This window comes from Macaca fascicularis, chromosome 1, assembly GCF_037993035.2.
Source record: "Macaca fascicularis isolate 582-1 chromosome 1, T2T-MFA8v1.1".
Lineage (NCBI taxonomy): Eukaryota > Metazoa > Chordata > Mammalia > Primates > Cercopithecidae > Macaca > Macaca fascicularis.
The window spans coordinates 51479581-51503600 of NC_088375.1; positions in this window are offsets into that span (position 1 = coordinate 51479581).

Sequence of the window (24020 nt, forward strand, 5' to 3'; positions counted from 1 at the left end):
GGGGCTGAGACAGTGTGGTTTGCTAGTTAGAGAATTATGTCATCTGCAGAGAGAGACAGTTTGACTTCCTCTCTTCCTATTTGAATACTCTTTATTTCCCTTGCCTGATTGACCTGGCCAGAACTGCCCATACTATGTTGAATAGCAGTGGTGAGAGAGCGCATCCTCGTCTTGTGCCAGTTTTCAAGCGAAATGCTTCCAGCTTTTGCCCATTCAGTGTGATATTGGTTGTGAGTTTATCATAAATGGCTCTTATTATTTTGAGGTAAGTTGCATCAACACCTAGTTTATTGAAAGTTTTTAACATGAAGGGCTGTTAAATTTTATCAAGACCTTTTCTGTGTCTATCACAATTAAAAGAACTAGAGAAGCAAGAGCAAACAAATTCAAAGGCTAGCAGAAGGCAAGAAATAACATTAGAGCAGAACTGAAGGAGATAGAGACACAAAAAACCCTTCAAAAATCAATGAATCCAGGAGCTGGTTTTTTGAAAAGATCAACAATATTGTTAGACCGCTAGCAAGACTAATAAAGAAGAAAAGAGAGAAGAACCAAATAGACGCAATAAAAACTGATAAAGGGGATATTACCACCAACCCCACAGAAATACAAACTACCATCAGAGAATACTATAAACACCTCTACGCACATAAACTAGAAAACCTAGAAGAAATGGATAAATTCCTGGACACATGCACTCTCCCAAGACTAAACCAGGAAGAAATTGAATCCCTGAATAGACCAATAACAGGCTCTGAAATTGAAACAATAATTAATAGTCTACCAACCAAAAAAGTCCAGGACCAGACAGATTCACAGCCGAATTCTACCAGAGGTACAAGGAGGAGCTGGTACCATTCCTACTGAAACTATTCCAATCAATAGAAAAAGAGGGAATCCTGACTTCAAACTATACTGCAAGGCTACAGTAACCAAAACAGCATGATACTGGTACCAAAACAGAGATATAGACCAATGGAACAGAACAGAACCCTCAGAAATAATACTACACATCTACAACCATCTGATCTTTGACAAACCTGACAAAAGCAAGAAATGGGGAACTGATTCCCTATTTAATAAATGGTGCTGGGAAAACTGGCTAGCCATAAGTAGAAAGCTGAATGTGGATCCCTTCCTTACACCTAATACGAAAATTAATTCAAGATGGATTAGGGAGTTAAATGTTAGACCTAATACCATAAAAACCCTAGGAGAAAATCTAGGCATACCATTCAGGACATAGGCATGGGCAAGGACTTCATGTCTAAAACACCAAAAGCAATGGCAACAAAAGCCAAAATTGACAAATGGGATCTCATTAAACTAAAGAGCTTCTGCACAGCAAAAGAAACTACCATCAGAGTGAACAGGCAACCTACAGAATGGGAGAACATTTTTGCAATCTACTCATCTGACAAAGGGCTAATATCCAGAACCTACAAAGAACTCAAACAAATTTACAAGAAAAAAGCAAACAACCCCATCAAGAAGTGGGCAAGGGATATGAACAGACACTTCTCAAAACAAGACATTTATGCAGCCAACAGACACATGAAAAAATGCTCATCATCACTGGTCATCAGAGAAAGGAACACTTTGACACTGTTGGTCGGACTGTAAACGAGTTCAACTATTGTGGAAAACAGTGTGGCGATTCCTCAAGGATCTAGAACTAGAAATACCATTTGACCCAGCCATCCTATTACTGGGTATATACCCAAAAGATTATAAATCATGCTGCTGTAAAGACACATGCACACGTATGTTTATTGCAGCACTCTTCACAATAGCAAAGACTTGGAACCAACCCAAATGTCCATCAATGACAGACTGGATTAAGAAATTGTGGCACATATACACCATAGAATACTCTGCAGCCATAAAAAAGGATGAGTTCGTGTCCTTTGTAGGGACATGTATACAGCTGGAAACCATCATTCTCAGCAAATGATCACAAGAACAGAAAACCAAACACCGCATGTTCTCACTCATATGTGGGAATTGAACAATGAGATCACTTGGACACAGGAAGGGGAACGTCATACACTAGGGCCTGTTGTGGGATAGGGAGAAGGGGGAGGGATAGCATTAGGAGATATACCTAATGTAAATGACGAGTTAATGGGTGCAGCACACCAACATGGCACATGTATACATATGTAAGAAACCTGCACGTTGTGCACATGTACCCTAGAACATAAAGTATTAAATATATATCTGTGTGTGTATATATTTGTGTGTGTGTATATATATATATGTGTGTGTGTGTGTGTGTGTGTGTGATTATATATATATATAATATTGGAAACAAAAAGAAATAATCTCTTTATTTTGGCTTTAGTTCTGTTTATGTGATGAGTTACATTTATTGATCTGCATATGTTGAACCGGGCTTGCATTCTGGTGACCAAGCTGACTTGATCATGGTGGATAAGCTTTTTGATGTGTTGCTGGATTCGGTTTGCTAGTATTTTATTGAGGGTTTTTGCATTGATGTTCATCAGGGATACTGGCCTGAAGTTTCCATTTTTTGTTGAATTTCTGCTAGGTTTGGGTATTAGAATGATGCTGGCCTCTTAAAATGAGTTACAGAGAAGTTCCTCCTTTTCAATTATTTGGAACAGTTTCAGAAGACATGGTACCAGCTCCTCTTTGTACCTCTGGTAGAATTCAGCTGTAAGTCCATCTGTTCCTGGGGTTTTTTTTTGGTTAGTAGGCTATTACCAGCTAAATTTCAGAATTTGTTATTGGTCTATTCAGGGATTCAACTTATTCCTGGTTTAGTTTTGGGAGGGTGTATGTATCCAGGAATTTATCCATTTCTTCTAGATTTTCCAGTTTATTTGCATAGAGGTGTTTATGGTACTCTCTGATTTTTTTTTTTCCTGTGGGGTCAAAGGACATCACCATTCTTTTAAAAGTTCACTAAAAATAACTTTGTGAGTTGCATCTGATCTATCTATCTAATCATCTTCAATATTGATAATAATATTTAGCATCAAAATTGTACACATTTAAAAAATAAAAGTCAAGCAGTAGCTGTCTGGAGAATTAAATTGTCTAAGAAGTTATTAAAGCATACTAAACAATAGTTTAAGTAATTACGATTTCTAAAATAATAGCAGAAAGAACAATTTTATGAGAAAGTATAAGAATATGAAAACTGTTCATTTAGCAAAAAAACAGGCATTTCAGTTTTTTAAAAGAAATTGCAAGAACTAGTGTCAATTTTTATGTGGAGACCACTCCTCTTTTCCTGATACTTTAAAGGATTTAGTGACCAGAAATAACTGGTAATTAGTTACATTCAGCGCTATTGACTTATGATTTCCAAAACAGCAGCTTCAGCAGAATAAAGATGAATCCAAGAATTAAACAATTAACATTACTTTTTGGCTAATTCTGATTAGACTTCACACATATTTTTTTCTATTGTACAAAGAAAGATTTTTGAGGTTGAATAATAAAATTAAAAAATTTGTTAATATAATAAAATAATAAAATAATAAAAACTTTAAAAATAATAACTGTAATCTTAGACATTAAAATAAAAAATCATGATACATTTCTGAAGTGTCCTTTGTGGTCAACTAGTCTCTTCAACCAAATGTACTCATAGTTCATAATTATAAGCACTAGCCCTATTTTGGATAAAAAGAATTCATTTCCTGAAAGCATGATGAATTCAGTAGAATGAAAACAAAAAGTAAGGATTCTAATCCTGAACATGAAGAACTTGTACTTAATCTTATTGGAGTTAGTTGTGAAATAATTATGTACAGAAGAAACCTGTTGAACCATTTGTCTATAATTATCTTTTGACCATAAAATATTGAGTAAATTTGTTCCCTTAAACATATCCCTTTGATATGAAAATGAACAGACAAATATGTTGTGATTACACCAAGAGCATGATGTGAATTTGGTCGCCCAGTTTCCTTTAGATAATATATTATTTGCCCAAATAATATTTTTAATTATTATTTGCCCAAAGGTTAAGACAAGAGTGATTTAAGCGTTTATTACTTGATTTTCTGAAAATTTTTTAACACAGTCTAGATAGAATGGCTAATTGAAAGTTAATAGTTTGGGTCAGTTGCGGTGGCTTATGCCTGTAATCCCAGCACTTTGGGAGGCCGAGGTGGGTAGATCATCTGAGGTCAGGTGTTCGAGACCAGCCTAGCCAACATAGTGAAACCCCCATCTCTACTAAAAAGACAAAAATACAAAAATTAGCCAGAGGTGTAGGTACATACCTGTAATCCCAGCTACTGGGGAGACTGAGGCATGAGAAACACTTGAATCTGGGAGGTGGAGGTTGTAGTGAGCTGAGATTGTGCCACTGCACTCTATCTTGGACAACAGAGTGAGACTCCGTCTTCAACCCGAAACCAAAACCAAAACCAAAACCAAAACAAACAAAACAAAGTTAATAGTTTGAAAGATGTGGGACATTTGGTGATGGATTCTATTTTCCTTCAATAAATGACTCCCACATTGACCAATGAAACAAAAAGACTAGATGATTATTGGATTATTTAGAAAGACACCACCACTTGGTTGTTTCATGCGTGCAAATCTCTGTCAGAATTCGTCACATTGTCCACTTCTATTGCAGTTCAATAAAGTTATGAAAAAAGTATGAAAAAAATCAAGTGTGAAATAAAAAAGATTGAGGACTATATGAAAGCTGTGCCTTCTCCCCCAACACAAGATAAGGGATAACTGAGTCAGGCTGAAAGAAGAGAAGCTTGGAAGAAGCAAGTATGTAAGAGGTCTCTTAACTGCTTTCCTTGCCTCTAGTAATTGCCGGGAGTGGGCTGGCAAGAAAGTGAGGAAAAGGAAATGAAACTGACCTGTTTGTCCCATATAACTGGTGTTTATAGTTTCTTTTGAATAAACATAGAAATTCTTCCTCCCAGTCTTGAAACTTGAGAAAATTATACTGAGTTTCTTTCTCAAGAAACCAATAATCCATCCTCCCAGATAGTATTAAGTGAGTGAAATTTACTATATAACTGGATCTGGACAGTTACACATCAGACCTCTCACGGATCACGATTGCTTAACTAACCACTTGTTTTTCTGTTGAACCAACTTTTCTTCTTTACCCCTCCCTAATTCCTGTTTGCCTGCGTATAGTTACATTTCTGCTATGTAAACCCCTAATTTTAGTCAGGGAGATGGATTTCAGAATGATCTCCCATCTCCTTGGCTGCAACAACCTGGTTCAAACGTTCTTCCCTTATGATACTCATTGTATCAGCTATTGACTTTCTGTGTAGCAAGTAGCAGGATCCATAACAAATGTCTGGTGCCTTGGTGAGCAGCAGGACCTATAACAAATCCCTGGTGTGTAGGTAACAGATTTTGGTCCCCTGACCAGGAATGCATTCGTTGTGGCTCTAATGTCATGTCAAGGAGAGTTTTAGAAGTCCCCCTAAGCAGCTGCCTGAACCTTTTTTGGTAGGAAGTGCGTTTCCATCTCTCTCTGGTTTCACTGCTGCAGGCCTCAAACACATTCCTGATTTCCTAGGAAGAATAGCCTTTGAAATTAGACATCTGCCTCCAGATAAGTGAGTGTCCTGTGTGGGCCCAGAGAGCAGGATCTGTTCCTCTCAATTTGGGAAATTGTTGAAGAAATTTCCATTTATAGATTACACAAGCCCAACAGACTGAGAGAGGGAAGCACCCTGACTGTTTCAGTTTGGGCACTCTTGGGGGCTGGTTTGTAATTGTTGTGTGTATGTCTGAGCAAGTGATTGTCTTTTGTGGTTGCCAGACAGAGGGATTGGTTCCTCTCAATTTGGGAAATTCCAAAGGAATTTTCAGGTTAATTGAGTGCAACCGAAGGAGAGAGGAAGTACCCCAATGTTTCAGTTTGCACACTCTTGGTCTTGTTTGTTGCTGCAGCAGTTGGACTGTGTTTTAGTGATTATTTGTGTGTTTGTTGATAAAGTCATGGGAAATCTGGATTCAATATGCTGATATTCGTTTGTAGTATTGTTGACCCCAATATTCCTTGGAATCTGGGGAATTTTGGCCACTTCATGGGCCTCATTTTGCTGCTGAATAGGAAAGCAGGGTGGAGTTTCATGTATCCCGGCTTTTATGCTGCTGTTCTGAACAGGGTCAGGCCTGGTTACTACATGATGTGCTCCTGTGGTACTGTTTGGCTCCAGTGTTCATTGGAGTCTGGAGTGGTTTGGCCTTTAAAAATCAAAATGCCATGGTAACTGCTTTACCCAAAATTTTGGTTCACAGCCTTCACTGGATTACTTATTGGGGCAAAGGTTAGCCATGTGAACATGTTCATAGACTGGTGAGTTTGTATCAGTCTATGAACTGCAACTGTATCTCAAAGCTAGATTTTCAAAGAAAAAGCCATTGGATCGTATGTGTGTGTGTACATGCTTATATGTGTTTATGTGTGTGTACATTTATTATGTTATATGTTGTGTCTACCAAATTGGCTTATGAATAAACAAGCACTCATAAATTTGAGTAAATAAGTATTCAAGTTCGTGTGACTTAAGTCAATCTTTAATAACCAAGCTGTCTTTAAAATTATTGGTAAGATAAAAATATAAATGTCTTCAGAAATGTTAGAATACATTTTTATTTGGGTTTTATATTTGTCTCTGCTAGATATTTGAGGTGTCAGGTTTTGGCATAGAAGGTAATAAAACTATAAACCTAGTCAAAAGAAAATGATATTTGTATTTTTTTATTTTGATTAATGAGACTAATTTAATGTTGTTAGTTTAACAAAAACAGCTGACTCTTCTGAGTTATTAGCAAAAAATACCTAGCATTTAACTTAAGGTTCTTACTTAGGTGAGTACCTCATACTCCTGGCTATAAAAATAGTTAACAAGGAAATAACTTTACATAATGACTAGCTGTGTCTAATATCTATATTTTCAGAAGTAAACTAGATAAACTGTTAATGAAAGAAATGAGTACATTTCAATGGGAATAGATGTTGTAGGTAAAGTTTGTGTAACTTAAAATCTTAAAATTATTTTTGATGCTTATTGTATGTCTGGGTCATTTCCAATTAATAAAGGATTATGATATAGGGAAATATGTTTCTAAAAATTGTGGAATGTGCTCATCTATAAAATGGTAATATCTGATTGTTAAGAATTTTTTGCTTCTTAGGTTTTCATTGAAATTTAAAAATAAGAATTCTAGTTAATATATAATTCTGTATATAAAGTGTGCCAAAGAAGATATGTTCTCATCGAGAAAGAAAATAATTTAATCTAATTCAGAAGTTATCTAAAGGTTGATTCAAATTATGGACTGTGGTAAAATGTTGTCCTAAGGTAAAATGACTGGCTATTTTTTTTAAAGAAATTTAGGACAAAGAGAAAGAGAAAGTGCAAGCATGTTATAGATGATTTGTATAAGTCACATGTAATATTTTCCCCCTTTTCTCTGTATGTCTATCTTCATGCCCACAGAGAGAAAATAGAAAGTTGAAAAGGCTTAGGTAGTAAAATATTTTTTAAAACCTGATAGAAAATTAGAGAAATTTGCCTAATTAACATTGCTCATAGTTAAAGCCCTTAGTTTTCATGAGGGTAAAATAAGAAATATTGTAAAGAAATACACTGGCAGTTTTGCAATTCTATTTTAATACAGTTAAGCATGAGGCCAGATTTAACATGGAGCCAAATTTCACATACATGCTTGCACTACTTCACATTATATTTGCTATTCTGCATAGATTGTACTAGCACTAAAGGGCTCAGTGACCATGTGACTACAGTGAATTTCTTAATTCCCCAGAATGTATAGTGGTATTGGTGAACTTAAAGACATTAATTTGTATGCTAGGAATGAAATATCTATCGTATGTTTCTTTAGGCTCTGGGTAACACTGTAGCCTCCAAGGTAAACAGAGTAGGAGAATATTTGAGGTTTTGTTTCCTGTTTGTTGTTTTTGCTTCTGATTTTCATTTATTTGCCATTTGTTCTCTCCTGAGTTTTACTTGTATATACATGTATAAAACCATTGATGTTTTTAAGTTTCTCATGGAAGGCTTGTATTTAGTTCTGTGAGGAGTCATTCTGTTTCATATGCATTTCTAAAAGTTCATCATTTGCTCTATTTATCTAAAGTTCCTAAGATACCACTGCTAAGCCTACAAAAACTTATAGAACACATTAGCCATTTAAAATTTGATTGGTTTTGCTTACCCCAGATGATCTACAGAGCTACAAGAGCTTTAAGGTTCCTGACAATAAACAAACAAACAAACAAATAAATAAATAAATAAATAAAAGACTTATTTTCGTAAGCTCTAAGCGAAAATAGTACAATATATATTTTGTCATTTGGAAAAGTAGGTGAGAATAAAAAAGTTTAAATAGTGTTTATTTCCAAGGCAATTCAACTCAATTAATAATTTAAGTTGGTTTCAGACCTTTTCCTTTAGGTAATGAGGAAAAACTGTGATATGGGTACGAAGTTTTAATGTTCAGGAAAGATTAGCTTTGTCCTTAAGAAAATTATATTAATTGGAATTTCTCTCAAATAATTTAGTTGTGTTTGTTATTAAAATTAAGTTACATTCATTTGGATTAAGTAGTAAGAAAAAATATGAGACTTTCTAGTGATTTTGTTTCAAGATCTCTAGGGTGTCACTTTTTGTGACCGGAAACCTGTGTGGCCATGGCACCGTTGCCCAAGTTCTTGTCCTGCGTCCAGGAAGAATGAGGTATGCAGACAAGTGATGGGTGAAGAAGAAGAGTTTTATTTAGTATTACAACAGCTAAGAGCAGTGGGTAGCTCCTCTCAGTAGGCAAGTCATCCTGTGGAGTGTTCAGCTCTCAGCAGAGAAGAGTCCCTGGAGAGGGTGGCTCCTCTCTGCAGGCAAATCATTCAGACGTTTCTGCAGGTCTCTGAAGTTTTCAGCAGAGAAGTTAGACCCTCTCTGTCATCAGGTCGTCTCTGAAGCTCTCAATGGAGATGGTAAGCTGGTCGTGTCATCATCTCCAGCTATCAGCAGAGAGGGTACCTGTCTCTGTAGTTGGTCTTCTATCCCATCCTTTCTCTGTCCTCACCCCTCTGCCATCTTCATCCTCTGGCCATCCCCTGCCCTGCTCTGACTGAGCCCAGGACTTTTATGGACCTCAGAGGGGAAGAAGTGCTTGTGATTGGTCCACGGGGAGCCACGGGTGGCCAGAAGAGGCACCACGGGTCCCCCTCCCATCTGTAGGACTGGCCGCCCAGACCCCAGCCTTCAGGCCCTCCCTGGCATGAAGGTGGGGCCTTATTGACCTGCTTCTGCCCAAAAATCCATCTGCCTCCAGAGCTGCCATTCATGGCCCAAGGGCTTGGCCCCAACCCCTGCTCGAGATTGGAGCAGGCACCAGGAGTGGAGGGAGGCCAGGCAGTGGGAGCAGACACCACGGAATATTCAGGGGCTGAGAGAGTCCTTCCTGAGGCCCCTGAGGATGCAGGCTGCAGAGACGCTGGGGTCCTGTGCCTGGGAAGGTGGCCATAGCTGCATCCGGGAGCTCTTACCCTGCCAGCCGGAAGGGGCTGGGCTCCTGCTTGTCCCCAACTCTTGCCTGCTTCCTGGAGTGGGAGGCCTAGGTCTGCAGCCGGAGGAGCAGGGCTGCAGCTGCACCCAGGAAGGCAGATCTACCTGTTCCCAGCTCCCCGAAGAGCACAAGGAGGCTCAGGATCCATAGCTGCAGTTTGGAAGACTGTAGCCCTCCGGGGGAGGCAGGACTCCTGCTTGCTCCATAGAGCAGGAGGCCTGGGTCTGCTGTTGAATTTTGGGTGACTGTAGCGGCTCAGGGAGCTCCTGTCCCAACTCAGAAGGGGCAGGACTCCCACTGGCTCCATGGAGTGTGCAATCCCAGATGCACTTCCCTGCTGCAGCCGGCACGATGGCAGCAGCCACTGCCATTAATTTTTCATCCTAAGCCATTTATTACTGATGGGCCTTCATGTGCGTGCTTGAAAACAAAATATGCACGAGTATTGCACTGGTTTGAAGATTCTAGTGGCAAAAGTTACCTAATCAGTTTTCAGTATTGTATCTAAGAACCAATCTTAGAAATATGTGATGATGCTTTTTTAATAGCTTAAATTATTGTGTGCTTGTTTTACTTTGTCCCTGTTTTGTGGTATATAATTTAAGTGAAAGGCGAGTGTTTATCCTCATACTGAGTTTCCAAAACTGATATTTGCATTTAACATTTTTTTTTTAATGATGGAGAAAAAAGTTGGTTGTTTTTCTCTGAAAAGTTTGGCACAGGACCTATCACATTTTTGATGCTTTTGGTTGCAGTTCTATCACTAGAATGCTAGCAATTAGACACATGCAATGAGTAACTTTACTTTAATACAGTGGTTTGAAGTGCTGCAGGCAGTATCTACTAGACACCAAATCAGCCTTTTCATTCGTGGCATGTTAGAGAGAATGATAGGATTCTGCAGTATAAATATCCTATTAACAAATCCTTTTGTTGTTAAGTTACAGAGCTTTCACTCCAGCATCTGAAAAAGGCACCAACTCCTGCTAAATCTTGAGAATTGACACATTGAAGCCTTATCTTCAGAGTCTGGAAAAGGTGATGATTAAAATAAACTTCTTTATGAAGACATAGTGCTAGAGATTAAAACTATTCAATCCCTCTAGGCCCAGGGACTATAGCAGAAGAGGTGGGTTCATGAAATTGTAAGGGCCAATTTTAAGGGATAATATTAGTTCAGAGGTTTTTCTATAAATTAAAAATTAATATCAAAAGTGCACTGATGAAAGGCCAGCATCTAGGCCTGTGTGTTAAAATAACAGGGTTTTCTTAGAGCATTTATTTGTTCTTTAAAAGAACGTTGTAAAAGGTAATAAAGGTTTATGAAAATCGTACCTTATGGTCAAACTGATTAAAATTAGATTCATTTATAGCTTTTGCTAAAATTAGCTTTCACATTAATAATACACATACAAAGGAAAATTTGTTTTTTTCTTTTGAACAAAATTTTAATGTAAGTGATAAAATATTTTTCTTTATGAGTAAAAATACAGAAGAGAAAGAAGAGGGAGGGGGAGAGAGAAATTCAGTAGGCCTCATGTTGTCTTTATTAACAAAACTGAGTTTCCTCTCTATAAAAGCATAAACGTTTCTGTTTTATCATTTTGGCTAAATGAATGACTATTTTATAGTAACCCGGGATCCAATTTGGTGATATGAAGTGTCGTAAAACTTTGATTTTTGCCAGAGTTTCCAACAGCAAAATTTCGACTTCTAAATTCAGTCTTTTTGACCTCAAACTAACTTTTATGGGTATTGCCATGCCCCAAAGTCGAAGAGAGATATATTCTGCTTATCTGGCATGTTAGAACTACAAAGGAAGTATTGTAAAATGTGAGGTGGTCTTTAACATTCTTTGGGTTATGTTTCTATATGTGTTCCAGGATTTTATGACATTTTTGAAATTCTGATATGTCTTAATATACGTTATCAGTAATGGTTATGATTATTATGTCAAATTGTTGTGTATCACAGAAACAACCAAATTTTCTTGTCAACTTCATATGTTTAGGCTTTGTGTCCTCACTCAAATCTCATCTTGAATTGTAATCCCAGGTGTTTAGGGAGAGACCTGGTGGGAAGTGGTTGGATTGTGGGGGTGGTTTCCCTCATGCTGTTCTCATGGTAGTAAGTGAATTCTCATGAGATCTGATGGTTTTATGGTAGTTTTTCCTGTGCTGACACACACTTGTGCTCTGTCACCTGCTGCCATGTAAAATGTGCCTCTTCCCCTTCTGCCATGATTGTAAGTTTCTTAAGGCCTCCCCAGCCATGTAGAACTGTGAGTCAATTAAATCTCTTTCCTTTATAAATTACCTACTCTCAGGTAGTATCTTTATAGCAGTGTGAGAATGGACTGATACACAACTGCATCTTTATTTATAACTGTCCTAGGACTTTTATCATCCACAATTGTTCTTTTGTGTTGATTCTTCTCAGAAAGTGACTTATAATCAGCTACAGTCCAGGGCTTGCTTCTTCAGGGGAGTTCATGAAAAGGTCTTTAGAATGCAGGTTTCTGATAACTTTAAAGGTTGTGCCATGAGATTAGAAGAAAACTTTCAGGACTCTAATTGAAAGGCTGATGTGTTTATAAACATTCCTAATAAAATATGAAGCAGAGCAGACGTTGATTGCATGGACTGAAATAATGAAGAACTGAAACATTTTTTATGGCTTTTTCTTGTTTGAAATATTGCTGATTCTTTTTGCTTTGTTTTTCAGAGGCTGGATCATATTTTTCTTTTGAGCTATTTATAGACTTTAATGATTGAGTATACTCTTGTAAGCATAATATGAGGCCTATTTCTCCTTCCCTCTGCCTAATATATAGAAATTGTAAACTATTTTTGAATATTATTAATTCATGGCAATGTGTTTGTTCACATATGTTGAATAAGAACCTGTTTTCTTTTATAATGGGATGCAGTTGGGGGAATTGGTTTTCTTCCTAAGGCTTTAACTGAAATGGCCTTGTGAGAGGTTCCAGCAAAGCCAATTTAGGAGAACCTATATGGACAACGATTCTTGTTGCAGTTTGTGTAGGTAATCAGGCCAACTATATGGGACTAAAGCTTATTTGGCAGGTGGGCTGGTCTTCTTGTGACTTGTCTTTGGTGGCAGTAGGGTACTGTAGAGAGAAAGATGGTGTTTCAAAAGAAAACTATAGTAATAGATTAACCTTTGTTTCCTGGGTGGTCACGTGGTCAGCCATGGCATGGAGCTGCCCACAACACCCCTCCTCAGCATGAAGCAGCTAAAGATTGCCAGTTGGATTCCTCATGATTGAGTAGTTGAAAAATGGAAAGGTTGGGGGCGGTGGGGGGAGAGTTGAAACTGACCTAATTGTCCCACAAAACTGATGTTTATAGCTTCTGTTGAATACTCATAGAAATGGATTCTCCCACTCTTGAAACTTGAGAATGTTCCTTTGTCTTATTCAAGTTTCTTTCTCAGGAAACCAACCTTCAGGCCTTCTAGATAGTATCACAGAATTGAAGTTTACTAGGTCACTGCATCTGGACAATAAGATGCTAGACCCTTCACCCATCATGATTACCTATCTGACCACCTGCTTTGTGTTGACCAAATTCTCTTTCTTACCATTTCCTAATTCTTGTTTTTCTACATGTAGTTACATTTCTGTTATACAATGCCGTAATTTTCATCAGTCAGGGAGATGAATTTGAGACTGAACTTCCATCTCCTGGGCTGCAGCACCTGATTAAAACCTTCTTCCCTGGCAATACTTGTTTCAGTGATTGGCTTTGTGTGCAGCAAGCAGCAGGACCTAGACCAAATCCCTGATGTTTCACTAATAGAAAGAAAAAAAGAAGTCATTTAAGTTGCGGGGACTGAAAGAATATAATACCCTGGGATTTTGTTTTCTGGCTAGAGTTTGAAAACAGAAGCCTTGTTATGTGTTCAGCAACCCTGACATAAGGGAAAGAACAAGTAGATTGGAAACATAATTCTCCTAGAAGTTTCCTTGGACCCTGAGAAGGGCGTAGATTAGACATAAACATTTCTGTGTGCCCAGTAATGAGGGAGAAGTAAGTTGGTAGAAGTAAAATGGTAGACAGATCAGATATGAGCATGTATGCATGAGCACAGTTAGAACATCAGAGTGATGGCTTTTTTGAAGGAATTGTGAGAAATCTAAAGGTGTGATTACACAACTGATTGCCATCCATTAGTGTCAACACCGTATATCAAGAGAATAGAGTGTAAGTGTTATGACTGGCCGCCTCAAAACAACTAAAAATGACATGAGCCCCATAGTCACTGCCACTGACCTGCATGAGTGATGGTCTGTAAACCTCATCTCTTAACTTGGAGAGGAAGGAGAGAATCCTTAAATTGAAGAATGGGCTTCAAAATTTAAAAAAATACATAATCCATTGAGACTTAGATTTTCTTTTTTAATTCTAGATGGGCTTTTTACTTTTATATCTAAAAACACATAGTTTTTTGCTGCTGAGGTGAATTTCATTTAGAAAAATAAAGACATAATCATTCCTGAATTCCGTAAACAATTGTAACTAAAAAAGGATGCCTACTACCAATATTTTTATCTTGGAAGAACTTATTGGAGAGAAGAGAAAGCAAACAAAGAACGAAGAAAAATGAAAGAAGCAAGCAAGCAAACAAAAGAATTCCTGCAGTTACAGATACCAAAAGAGTAATTTTTAAAAACTGATTCTGTATTGAGCTATATATCTTAACACTGTTATATTGTTATACTCTGTCTTTCCTTGCTATGTTTATAGTTTCAGTTATATGAAACCATATTTGAAACAAAATCATATACTATAATTTGTTTGAATAAAGAATGAAATGAGAGAATAATGTATATTTTCATTTTACATGCTCTGTCAGTAATAAAATCAGGAAAGGAATGAGTACATTATGTGAAAGGTTTTATGTGGGAAATATATTATTATTCTTTCAAAATTCTTTTGGAATTAAACTAAATATTTTTGAAGTAATAGTATTGAATAATAAATCCTGTTTTTAACTTTTGTATTTATATTTATATGCTAAGCTACATGGGTTCATATATATTTTTCTCTCAGTAGCTATAGAAACACAAATAAAGATAATATTTTTTAAAAGTTTATATTATAAAATATTGCATTTAAGTCTTTCCTTAGTAATCTTGGTCCAAAATCTGCTAATATTCTCTTGAGGCTTCATTTTTTTATATCAGCTAAATAAAAATATAATATACATTAATACAAGGAATTAACATAATAGGCCTTTAATAAGTCTATACCAGAGTTTGAATTCGATGGTAATCATTTTTTTAATTGAAGATGAGAAATCAGCTCTGTATGTGTCCTATTATGCTGATATTTTCTTCACATGACCCTAGATTAGTTCCCTTAAAATTCCCAGCTCCCGTGTTTTGCCATTATTCAGTATATGAAGCTTTAAAGCAGCTTAGTATTCTCTTAAATCATTCTGTCACTTGAGATCCACCCCTAATTCCTCACATTTTACTCATTAATGTGCAGCCTTTCTAGTGTAATAAGTCCTAGGGAAAATCACACTCAAATGTTTACTTTTCTATGTTTCTCTCACTTAACTGGAAACGTTTTCTGAAATTTGACATTTAAATAGGTAGCAAAATTTAAAACCAGAGCTATTGAAATGTTGACGATGACTAAAATTTGTTTAAAATACTTACATCAAAAATGATTTTTATCTGTTTCCCAATTATAAAAAAGTGAAATGAGTATTTTTCTAACTTCAGTAAGTTCATCACACTATTACAAAATTTAAATTATCAAAATCTGTCCCCAAAGCACATTATCAATATTAGTATTTTTACCTGCTAGACATTTCCCCCTCTTTCTGATGACTAAGAAGAACTACATTGATTATCACAAACAAATATTTAAATATGATTTTAAATTTCTCTACCAGTATTATTTATTTGCTTAGTGGGATCCGAACAGATTTTTCTAATAGCAGGAATATATTTGGTTAAAATATGACCAAATACATACTTAAAACATGAAAAGTATAAAACAAAATAAGCTGGGGAGTTATTTGGTTGGTATGACTAGAGAAGTAGATTAGAAAAGGTTTGATTTTGTATGAGTGGTGTTATACTCTAATGTCATTCCCTAGAGAACTTCTAGCTTTGACTTGACTCTCCTCTTTACCTGAAACACTTAGGTACTTCTATGATTTTTGGGGGGAACACATCAAGGGCAGGAGATATTTTAAGCATTTCTGTGTTTGGATCATAATAGGTGTTCCATAAACGTTGAGTGATGACTAAACAGACTCTTGAATGCAGAGGCTGAGTGATTACCAAAAGGTCAAGATCTAGAGGTCTCAGGATAGGTTGTTCATCTGGGATGGAGAAAGATTTGGGTCACTGAAGGCAAAGCATTTCATAATTTTGCTTGAGATTGGTGCTGGTTTTAGAATTGAATAGTAAAAATGGGAGGATAGAAAGAGAATGTTATGTATGCTTTTTACTCTGCTAGACCACTAATGAGTGGTATTTTAATTACAATTTACAATCTTATTGAATAATGACAATAATCTCTAACTTACACAGGAGCAAATGAAATGACAAGACTTGACCAGAGTAATATTAGTGAAAGAGTCTTTCAGACTGTATTTATTCTTCTTTCATTAGATACTGCTTCTGCTTGTCAGTCCACTAGCAAGTGACAAAAGGCTTTTCCCGTGAAAAATTTTTAGCATTACTTTAGCAATACCACTAATACAATTACTTATATTTATATACTGCTTACTATTTGTAAACCAATTTTATAAATGTTTCATATACATTATCTCAAATTATGTAACAACTCTATGAGGCTCAAAGGACAATTATTTCCATTTTATATATTATAAAAGTCAAGTTGTAAAATAATAAAATAATTGATAAGTTTACATGCTGATAGTAGAACGTATTGAACTCAAAATAATATTCTAGTTCTAAATCCATTGTTCTCTTGACATCATATGAAGATCATTACAATAATTAAAGAGTACTATTCAGTACATATTATCTATTAAATATCTTCATCCTGTAAATGATCTCCTAGCAGAATCTTATGCATAATTCCTGACTTTGCTTTATTTCCTCCTTATCTCCTCTTTTTCATCCTCAGATATATTATCTATTATAGCTCAATATCTTGGCTAATATCCATTAATGGAGGCAGCTATTAGAGTATTTATTAAGTTACTATTGTTTTGCTTAAATGAAGATTTATGCCTTCCATTGTGAAATCTCGTTTTGTGAGTCTAAATAATTGCCAAAGTTTACAAAAGTGTGTACATAAATAATAAACACTATACTTTTAAGATCTAATTGACAGAAATAAGTGACTGTATTTCACTAGAGACCTCTTAGGAAAAAATAATCAGAGATGACATGAACATAATTAGGATCCAATTTGTTTCCAGTATTTAACTATTAACCCTAAGTGCATAGGCATTGATGTGAGTTATTTAAATCAAAAGGAAGAAGTGAAATAAAATCATGAAAGGTTAAAGGTGTAATATTCATATTTACATGTTTTATAGAGAGCCAATTTGTGTCAGGTTTTGGGAACAGATAATCATTTAAGCTTTATAGTATCTTTAAAACTTAAAACAAATTTCTTTAAAATATAGATACTTTAATATTTTGCAAATCATGAAACTTAATCCCACTGAAGTGATATAACTTTCCCAAGGCCTTCTAAGTAGCAAATGGTAGAGCCACTCTCCAAACCTAGGCTTTCTGGTTAGCAAGATTATTTTCATTGTACTACATCATATTTTATTATATAATGGAAAGGCATAATAGGTGAGGGTTTTTTTTCCTTATTCATCAACAATTTGGGACAATTCATGAACCTGAATACTTCTCTCTTTCACTCTTTTCTTGATTATAAACTCTTGTCTGTTCTTTATTTTGTTGCATGACAGCTAATACACCTGAATGAGGAAAAGTTTACTTTCCTTGTACCTTTAGCCATAAAGTATTCTTTGATATTTCATAAGACTACATTCTTATAAAACTAAATTACACTGAATGTAGAAAACAAATTTATTTTGTCTGTTGCAGAAGAATATACAGTAAATACTGATGAAATTACCACATCTGTCAAATGGCTGCTGAGTATATAGGTGAGATATTCATGCCATTTTCCCTCCTAAAGTAGCATTTCCCATTGATTTATGGCTAAGTATATGACTAATAAGAAACCACCAAATGAAAACACCTGAGCTGATAATTTAAGAAAATACTCAAAGTGAAAATAAAGTCACTGAAGCTTCACAATTAATGTAGTCATGGCTGGATAATTTTTAAGTAGAGAACACGCATACATTTTATTGTTTTACGTGAGGTGATGTAGGATCTATAATACTGAGTGAGCGCTGCACCAGTGAAATAGAGGCTTCTGGGAGAAAGACACATTTCGCACCTCAGTGGCTTTTTGCAAATTGAGATTCCTGCCTTTTTTTTTGTCAGAGAATTCCTGTCCTCAAGGTTTATCTTTGTCAGAAAAATATTGTAAATGATTTTATATCTTGATTTTTAGTTCAGCTTCCTACAGAAAAATTAAAGGAATATTTGCATCAAATTATTTATTGTCTTATTTTTATTCTTTTAACATTTAGAACAATTCCAAAGCTAATATCAAGAAACTTTTAAACATATATAAATTGAAGTGAATATGATTTTACCCACTGGTGATCAGCAAGAAAAGACCCTCTCTTTGTAACTCTTGGCTTGAATAATTAATTTTAGTATTCGTGTTTCTATCCTTTAGGAAATATTTATAACAAGCTTGCTGCACTTAGTAGCACTTCACAAAGCTAATCGCTGATATTACCATAGAAGCTAAAATTAAATTTGAAGCAGTAAACAAATTCTTATACAAGTGCTTTTCATATGTTAAAGAATTCTGCAAGTATTCTGAACTTGAAATCTAACCCTGGTCTTTGTAGGAGGAATGATGGGAGAACAATATACATTTATAATTAAAGCTGGAAAAGTAGCTTAAAGGGAAAGCATTTTGAACTCTGATATTTATCTTCAAAATTATATTGGTGATTAGACGTTTGTTTCCTTTGAATACATTTCCATCAATGGAAAGGACAAAGGAAGAAGAGAGCAGTGGAAAGAAGATATGTTAATTAATTAGTGAGACTTTTTTTAAAAAGTGCTCACTATACTCAAAATCATTCTACTAATGCTTTATTATCTGGCTCTTATCTAAACCTATTTATGATATGATAGTAATGTGTTATACAGAAATAGAATCTCAAATTATTTTGTGGCTGAAAATACCCTCCTTCTCTCTGTTTTGCATAGCCCCAGAGCTTTCAAACTTCCAGTGCTTAAGCTCCAACTCTCCCATTATCCGTTTTGCTCATTGCTCTCTCAAATCCCTGTTGCGGATCATCTCTGTGTACTGGCAGTTTCCTTCAGCCTCTATGATCGTTTGAGGTGATTTAATGACTAGTCAAATAAGGGTAATTATTTGATGATATATTATTTCTCAGATAACATTTCCAACTAAATAGTAATTTTAGTGGGAATTGTAGCAAGTGCCATTACTGAGAAATGCTCTTGCTGCTCAAAATATACTGCAGGAAGCTGACGGTGTTGTATAAGCAGTCTTGTAGTTTAACAATATTAACATATCCATAAACAATATAATAATACATAATTGGGGTAAATTTCAAAGTTAGCAAGGCTCTACCTTGACAAACTTTCCCCTCCTTCTAGATATCTGCTCCTGGCAATACTCTCTTTAGGCCATCTAGTCCTCTTCTGCACAGTTGATGTCCCCTGGTAATACCCACTTATTCTAGACTACCCCATGTAGACCCTTTTTCCTCAGCTGACTTCCTATCCTTAAGTTCACGGTCTGGTCGCTGCCCTATTCCAAGGCAGTGAAAAGAGACTTGTTGAGCAGATGAAGGCTGTCATTGTTTTGTGCAATTAGATCGGTGTAGGTCAAAGCAAGAGAGCCAGGCTAGGTGAGATTTAGTGACTGGTAGGAAATGGTTATCATGAAATGACAGTTATGCCTGTACGAGAGATAGTCAAGTTCAGGTAATTCAGTATGAGTTGGATTGCTGAAAGGCAAGGAAAATATGCAAGTAAGGACATTCATAGTAATAAAGATGTCTTTTTGGTATCATTTTAATACCTTGTGATGGCATATTTTATAGCATTCATTACACTTCAGTAGAATTACTGAATTTCTTATCTATCTCCTTCAAGAGACACTGAATTAAGGTTGAGTTCATGGATTGTGCCTTTGGTCTTTGCATTCTCAGTGTTCACCATATAATGCTGTCAAGTAAATACATGCATGTTCAATAATTCTAAGTGAATTATTGTTTTAGAACAATTTCTTTCCCAGAGAGGTTCTTTTATTCTGTACCCTTCAAGACATTCCTGTGTCCTCTACTTGGAAACTTGAATTAGTAAGGCTTAAATGTTCATAGTTTATAAAATCATCAATCATACTATGTGTGTGTTGAGGGTGAGGGACCCTAGAGAAAAAGGTGACTCAATTCACATTTTGTAATGAGCTAAATCAGAAAAAGAAATTAGGGATTTGCCTTGAACCTGTTTTTTTTTCTGTTCCTCCAATAACTTTATAGTCAGGTAATACCCTGTGTTACATAACTTTCTGCTTAAAATAGAGTGAAGAATTGGAAACAGAGAGTAATTATGATCTGCTGGGATTGGATTCAGTAGTAAAAATTATAGTCTGCCAAAATGACCACTTGTATTTTCCTACTTGTGTTCTCTACATCCTCACTCCCATTCACTTAGAATCAGGTAACTAGTGTCATGTAAAGTACTAATTTTGTTAATTCAAATAAATCCTTTTAAATTTGAAATTAGGATAATTTCATATATATATATAATTTCTAGCAACAATGTACTGCCTGGAATATAGTGACCATAAGGGAATTGATAAGGCCTTTTAGATTATCTTCTTATCTAAAGTTAGTATTGGGTTTCAAGAATTAAGAATATAATATTTCTTATGCAATTTAAAAGTGTTACTCTAAAAGAGAGAATTTAGTCCTGGAGAAAGAAAAACTGTTTTGGAGTCAGTGCTTCTAATATTACACTATGTTGCTTAGTCACCATACTACTTTTTTATCCTTGTGTAAGAAAAACCATACCATGACTGGCATTGTAGAGAAAAGAAACAAACAAAAAAAATGGCCAAAGCAACTTTTTGAATATTTTAGAAATTAAATGATGAAGACAATAGGCAAACTATTAGTCTATTAAAATTCCTTAATAAAACTTGAATTCAGATTTTGCAAATGTTATAAAGTTGAATGCATTCGATCTACTTACCCAAAATTTAAAACTTCACATGAAGATTATAATTAGAGTATGTAATTCAGTGTTTCCTGACATGTCTCCTTGAGATACAATCTTGGATGAAGACATTTATACTGGATTTCCCACAAAGTATTTTTCTGTCCTCTAATAATACTATTGTGTTATTTATGTAAGAGCCATGAATGGTTAGGGACTAAATTTATAGTTAATATATTTTGATAGGGATAAACTTTCCTAACCAATTTAAGATTCTCAGTTCCTGAAACATATAGATACGTTTACTTATGCTTTTTGACCTATTAGGGATTTCAGCAGCAAAAAACATTCAGTCTCTGAAAAATATACTGTTCTTAATTGGTGTGTAAAGTGCTCTATCTATACTCAACTCTACAAAGTGGAGGAGTAGTTTTGCTTAAAATGGAGAATAATGAAAGTTAAAGAAAATTTCAAATGAGTCTATAATTCTGCTCTTATCAGAAAAGACAAAAACTTCAGACTATGTGTCAGGATAAAACACAAGGGGAAACAATATGCTTAAAAAAAGTTCGAGTCTCACTTTACAAATCACTGAATATCAATTTTTTTTCTGGGAGATGTAAAAGATATTTCATCTAAGTGCATTGGGTATTGGAGCAAAGAATGAACTGAAAGAGTTTTATTCAACTTGTTACAACATGTTGGTGCCCTGGGAGACTCTTCTATTTAGATGAGAATGCATTAAAATATATCTGGATGGAAAGTAGAAAAATCAGAGGTAACTAAAAATCCACTTCTAGTGATTTTGGAATTCAGAAGGCTACTCTTTCTGCTTTCTGTCCCTCCTTTTCTTCCTTCATCTCCAAATCTCTTCAACATTTAATCAGGACATTCCCTTTATTACAAATATTCTAGATTTGATAGTTTGTTAAAATTATATTGATTACCAAAGTATCTTTTTGTATCTTCATAAAATTGGAGGTTCATTATGTCAGAAAATTGTGTCTTTCTACATAGCAATATATTATCACATGTGAAAACATGAGTTTGTAGCACAATTAATTGGTTATTTTCTTTGTTATTGCATTTTCTCATTGGTGATCTTGCTCTAAGTATTTCCCATTTAGTATTATAACTTTCCATCTTTAGAAAATAATTGTGTTGAAAGAATTCAGGTAATTTGTACTTTAAAAAAGAGTATCTTTTTAAAATGTCATATAATAAAGCATGAAATATTAAATACCTTGTTTAATTACATTTCTAATTAAATTTCTTCAGATACTCTAAGTATCTACTATATGGCACAAAAATATAAAATGTCTGTGATTAAAATAGGTTACTATTAATGTTAAAAGGATGCCTGCCTGTGTTTTAAAAAATATATTTAATAATTTTAGCAAATGAGGTACTAAGTGTTCCAGATGTGTGTTTACATGTTCCCCTACTCTCTGTCATCCTTCCATATCCATGAGCAATGGATTCCAGGACATTCCCTGTGGATACCAAAATCCATGGATGCTCAGGTCCTTTGTATAAAATGACATAGTATTTGCATATAACATAAGCATATCCTCTATATCTTTTAAATCATTTGTAAATTACTTATAATACCTCATGCAATTTAAATGCCATGTAAATATTTGATATACTGTATTATTTATGTGTATTATTTTTTATGGTTGTATTTTTAATTTTTATTCCAAATATTTCTGAAGAGCAATAGATTGCATCTGCAGATGTAGAGTGTATTAGTCCATTTTCATGCTGCCAATAAAGACATACCTGAGACTGGGCAATTTACAAAACAAAGAGGTTTAATGGACTTACAGTTCCATGTGACTGGGGAGGCCCCACAATCATGGTGGATGGCAAGGAGAAGCAAGTCACATCTTACATGGATGGCAGCAGGCAAAGAGAGAGAACTTGTGCAGAGAAGCTCACATTTTTAAAACCATCAGATCTAGTGAGACTTACTATCATGAGAACAGCATGGGAAAGACCTGCCCCCATTATTCAATTAGCTCCTACCTGCACTCTCTCACAACATGTGGAATTATGGGAGCTACAGATGAGATTTGTGTGAGGACACAGAGCCAAACTATATCAGGTAGCCTGTGGATGCTGAGCAGGAGGGCCATTACACATGTGTTTGTAATTTTCTGGTATTTTCTGTCTTTTGTGCTTTACCCACATGTAAAGTTATTGTTTAGCCGTTAGTTGCCACATATTGTCTTTTATCAGGCTGGAAGCTTATCATGGGCCTGGATCTCGTGCTGTTCAAATATTTTCACCAATGCCTACACCGATTTGGCACATAGAAGTAAATAAATGAATTCCAAAGGAAAGAATCAGTTTGTGCTCCTACATAGTGTAACAGATACTGGGAACTGACTTGCTTAGTGTGCGTTGAGGATAGGTAACATGATTATGTCACATAAGTGGAAACATGACCTTTTGGAAGCATGATGACCATGACATTCTATTTTTGTAGGAAAGCTTTGGTAAATTTCTGTTACCCAGTCCCAAATGTTACATGTCCGGAGCAGCAGGGGTAGAACAGTGGTGTTCTGAATTGTGCTTGGACACAAGGCTAGCCAGTGGTTATGGCTGTTAGTATACAAGTTCAATTCTCTAGCCCTTTCAGAGATTCTGAAAGCTACTTGATATATTTTCATAGACAGGTTTCTGCTTAATTAGCCCAGTTGGATTCTGTTGTTTGCAAATATGAACACTAATCAATAATCAGAAAGAGTGCAAAAATGTGATTACAACAAATCTCTAGATCACCCTAAAATATGAATTATTTTTCTCTTAACTGGAAGATGGGGAAGATGATAGAAATGTGGATGAATGAATGCTTTTTATTTTTGCATAAATTCTGCCAAACAGGTTTCAGTTCTAAAGTGCATAAATGTAGTTACTTTGTTCATTTGACATATTTTAATCACAGAATATAAATAGTAATGCCTCATATTGTCTGCATTTCTAACATTTCTTTAGTGTTTTCACATTATGTCATTTTATAGTTATAATAACCCTAAAAACTAGGTATTGCCCATGACGTCCATGCTAATAAGAGGAAAATTCAGAAGTAGATGAGAGTGTTTCATTTTTAATTCATGCTCTATCCGAAGGTTTTTCT